Here is a 5,614-nt window from a genome sequence, read left to right on the forward strand (position 1 = left end):
ATTGACTAATTAAAGCAAACATGCACTTTTAATTAGTTTCTAGATGATTAAGCATACAATTCAATTAACCTTATTTTTGAATATCGCAATTTGTAATAAATTGCTGAAAAGTAAAGAACACGAAAAACTCCAGAGCCAAGCCAATTACCTTCACTATAGACAGTTCAAGGAATATACAGCAATTTCAACTCTTGTACCCATCAAGACCCGATGTCACAGTCTCATGATCTACTACCATAGATACCTCTATTCTGCTAGACCTCTTGTTCTACCTCCTGCTACCGTAAATGTCTCTAGTCTCCTTCTAGACTTCCCGATCTATCTCCAGCGCCTAGTCTACTGTCTCCTACAACTTTTTGGTCTTATGCTAAATGTCTCTTCAAGTGGAACACTAAGAATCGCATGTTCTTGTGCTTGTAACTGTGCTTCAATTCACCTTTCTTAAAACCCTAATGAAAGAGTCCATTCCTCAAAAGATTAAGAAAGCACGATGTTTTGGGTTATGAAGATTTAATGTTTTTCCCAAAAATTGGTTGCCAGATCACAAGATGAATGTGTATGATTCCACCGTTGAATTTGTTCTTGGATCTTAAAAGAATGTCGTGAAAATGTTATCAATGAAAGAACAAAGCAGCAACCACAAGAAAAACCGTCCAAGACTCTGGTATTTATAGTTGGGGGGCAAATAGGTGTCAAGGACCGTGTAAAATTCTTCAAATCATGACCTAGGGTTTGGCCACATGACACTGTCGCTTGAGAGACACTCTAGCAAGAAGCGAGCGACCACTTTGATTGAGCGACGCATGGGCAACAAATGGGTGACGATGGTTCTGCTTCATATGCTTGAGCAACAACTTGGCGAGCAGCTAGCAAAAATTCAACGAGTCTTCTTCTTTGTTCCAAACTCAACTCTAGCCTAAACCATCTATACAAATTACAACCCAAGTCCCTAACTTCTACAACATGTTCAATATAATCCCTTTTGTTCACAAAATCATCAATTACAATATAAAAGCTAACACATAGGACTAAGGAAGAAATAAATATAATAGAAATTCTTTCCAATCGTTTCCACTTTCTAGTCCATTCTATGTTAGACATACAATATATATATTATATGAAAGAAATAATTAAATTGAGATAGTTGGTAGAGTGTTAAAAGGGGTGAAATTTATGTAGGAGGTTGGAAATTATTTTTTGGCTATATATACATCTCATTTTCTTAAAGAAGAATTCAAAATGTTATAAAATAGAGAGAGAAAAAATATAAATAAGTGAATAAACTTGTGTGTATTTCATTGGAAACCAAAGTTTCATGTTTATAGGGAAGAATTAAGGCTATAGAGGATAAAATAGTCATAAAATTTATGGTTGTAGAAGTATAGTGATCATTTACTAGTAAATATATAATTTACAAAATTTCTCCTTGAATGGCACATTACAAAAATATCAAAGGAAGGAAAAAAGTGCAGTTACTTTTGGAGTATTAAAAGTAAATACCATCTCACTAAAACCTTACTAGGAAAACTCAGTGAGATAAAATCTAAGTGAAAGAAAAATATTATAACTACTCTCCCTTATTACTTAAAATCTTTGAGTCAAAGCATTTTAATCTCATGAACTAATTTTTTGAATATAGATATCGACAATACTTTTGTAAATAAATCAATCACATTGTCACTTGAGAGAATTTATTGAATATCAATATAACTAGTCTTCCAAAGGTCATGCATATAGAAGAATTTCAGAGAGATATGATTTGTCTTGTCTCCTTTGAGTTGTACAATACAAGTTGTATTATCTTCATACAAAATTTTTGGACTATCCTTTATTGAAGTTAATTCTCATGATGCTTAGATATTGTAGGCCATGTGCCTCAATCATCACATTCTTTACTTGATTCATGAATTGCAATAATTTCAAAATGATTTGAAAATGTTGCTGTTAAGGTTTGCTTCACAGATCTTCATGATATAGCTCTTCTTCCACGTGTCTTGTTTACAATTTATCTTTACGTGGATTAGAGAGATAACTATGATCTCTACATTTGCATATCCAACTAAACAGATCCTAACTTTTGAGAACAAAATAATCCCAAATCAAAATCACATTTTAAGTAATGAAAAATCTATTTAAAACCATTTCAATGAATTTGAGTTGGTGTAAATTATATCTTGCCATGAGACTTACAAAAAAAGCTATGTCGATTGAGTACAATTTGAAGATAGGTTAATGTTCCAATTGCATTAAGATATGGTACTTCAAGAATTTTTTTTTCTCTATTTTCAAATAAATGAAATGGATATTATCAAGTGACCAAATAACCATATGTGATGCCAATGGATTTAATTTATCCATATAAAAATGTTTTAAGACATTTTTTGTATAGGAAGATTGATGAACAAATAATCTTTCTGAAAGATATTCAATATGTAACTCAAAACAAAATTTGATTTTTGATTTTTCTAGATCATTTATCTCAAATTTATTTTTCAAATAATTTACAGTTTTGTCGATCTCTTCATGAGATTTGATTAAATATAAAGCATCAATATAAACTGTGTCAATTGTAAATCAAATATTTGTTTTCTTTATAAACACACACACACACACATCAAGTGAACCATATAACTAGGCAGTTACTATATACATAATGTGCATATCAAGTTTTTGTAGCACGGTCAAACTATTTAAGAATTTAAAAGTGATAATGTCCATTACGGAAGTTTATGTTTCCTCATAATCACTTCTCAGTCTGTGTAAGAAACTATGAGCTATAAGTTGGGTTTTGTATCTTATAATTTCATTTTTTTCCTTACAAAAACTTTCTTGTATCTTACATGGATTACATTTTTAATTGTTCGAACTACGTGTCCAAATAGTTTTCTTCTCTAAAGAATTCAAATTCACTTGTATAGTTTCTTTCCATTTTGACCAATCATTTCTATATTAACAGTCTTTAACAAACTGTGGTTCATGATCCTTATTTTGCATAATTTCAAAAGTCACACTAAAGTTGAAAATATTGTCTATAAAAATTTATTTCATTCCCAACATTTTTGAGATAACACATAATTTATTGAAATTTTATTATTTTTAAACATTTGTGATTCTATAGGAACTATATTTTTCAATATTTAATTGATCAATTCTTTCTAATATTGTTTCTTTCGAAATCTTAGGTTGGTTTTTCTTTTATACTTTCTTTTTAAGGTACAGAATCTTTTGAACTAACTGACCAATCACACTTCCAACTTATTTAAGAATAATTTACTACAGCAGATTGTTCTACAGAGACATTAATTTTTACTGAAATATTTTTTCTCCAGCATATATGAATTTGACACTTTTCTTGTGTCAACGACTTAACAAATACATCAAGTAATAGATTTGCACCTTTTTGGAAGTGAATAATTTCTCCATAATTCTTACTCAAATTGATTATTGTTGGGATCAATGTAAGATAGAGTTGTTTCATTACAATGAATTTTACCTTCTTTTCAGGATGTAATTTTTTTCTCCCAAAGTTCGAAAAGTCATTTAATCAAAATAACAATTTGCAAAGCGTCAAATAAACAAATCACACGTTAAAGATTCAAGATATCTAATAATAGATGGTGCATCAAAATCAACATAAATTTCAAGTCTTCATTAGGACCTAATTATTACATTAGGGAGGGGGGGGTGGTAAATAGGGACTTGAACTACAAAGTCGAAAACTTATAAGAAATATTAGGTTCAGATCAAATATAAGCTACAAAAGTGAATATTTACAATAAACAGTTGGTTTTATACGAACCAATGATTCAACATGCAATATGACATTTTGTATATAGACCTATGCAACCGAATATTCAATAACAATCCCAATTGATATATAATAATTTTTGAATGATTGTGATCTAAATTCATAAGCATTATCAAGACGATTGTCTTGATTGCGTAATCGAGAATTGAGCTTGTATTTTATAATTTGAAAAAAATACTCTAATAAAAGATATGTTCCTAATGGAAAGTAAGCAACGTGTTATCATTTAGTAGAAGAATTAATTAATACTATAAAATAATGGAATGCTTTATGTTATGCTATATTGACCCACATATATTTCTATGAATTCTTTTTAAGCAAGTTGAAAATTCAATATTAATCTCTGTAGTTAAAGGTTTGATGACGATTTTGCCTTGCGAACAAGCAGCACATAGATAATCATTAGGTAAAAAAAAATTATGGTTCGTTAAAGGATGTTCATGTGAATTGTTTATTATTCGATGCATCATTATAACTCTTGGATGTCGTAATCAATCATATTAGTATAAAACTTTTTAGGTTAACGAACTTTGGGTTCATGATAATGTTTGATTCAATTATTTTTATGAATGTATAATACTTGATGTTCACGAAATATTTCTTTCGATTTAAACTACTGCAAGTGTACGGTTCATTAACAAGTAATAAAGTGGATATTTGAGTCTGAATATCATCCCACAGGGATTGAGTAATTCAATTCTACCTATCGTAGCCTTAATCGAAACTGAGTTATCCAAATTGAATTCTTGACCTAAAGGAAACCCTAATTATGCAAATGTTATGAATTAAAGGATCTAATATGCAAAATGACGTTTTAATTAATTAAAATGCAAATTAAATGGTTCGAACGCAAGTTTGTTGTACTCAATGAATGTTAATCACACTAGGATCATGAATTCCCATACAATGATCACCTTAAACTCTAGTTTCACAAATGACATGCGATTGAATTATTGATGAATCAATGCTCCTAATTCTATCCAATACTCTCTCTCGAGATGTATTGAACCTATTTTTACATACCACCGACCTATATCTCTATGACAAGTGCATGTATAAAAATGCATTCGATTTTATAAAGATTTACATAAAGCATAGAGGTATATCTTTATCCCCTATCGAACCCTACGATGAATTATACCTTGTCGAATTTATTTCTCTTCTCTCGAACAGATGAAATAAACCACCACACATCACATAAATACGTGCACTTAGTTATGGAAGAAAATCAATGTGTATAATTCATTCAAATATCCAAATACGTGTTTTAATGTCAAATTGCAAAACTAGAAAATTAAAGATTACGTCACATGGTTCATCGATCTCCTGGTACATGAAAATCTAGCCTAACATGGAGAAAGAATCAAAATACATAATAGATTGAAGAAAAAGTATCACCGGGTTATGAATTTGCATGAAATCTTGATGATCTTCGTGAATTTCTTCGTTTCTTTGGCTCAAGATCCTCTCGAAGATGTGTTTTCTTGCCTCCCAATGTGTTCCCCTTCTTTGTTTCTAATGGATTTGGGTTTTTATATCGCATTTAGATCAGGTTTCCATAAGAATTTCATCGCGAATAGGAATCTGCAGAATCGGCCCCAGAATATGCCTATGCGACCGCATAGATTTATGAAATTTGGCATATTAATTCCCTGCCTTGGTGTTCACGACTGCATAGCGGTTTCTACTATGCGACTGCATAGTAGAACAAACTTTCAAATTATGTCATGTTGGTCCTCAAACTTTATTCCTCCACTTCTTGACCTTCTTTCGTGTTTCTAGTTGTTCCAATGTTCCATTATGATC

This window comes from Olea europaea, unplaced genomic scaffold (genome assembly GCF_002742605.1).
Source record: "Olea europaea var. sylvestris unplaced genomic scaffold, O_europaea_v1 scaffold126, whole genome shotgun sequence".
Classification (NCBI taxonomy): Eukaryota; Viridiplantae; Streptophyta; class Magnoliopsida; order Lamiales; family Oleaceae; genus Olea; species Olea europaea.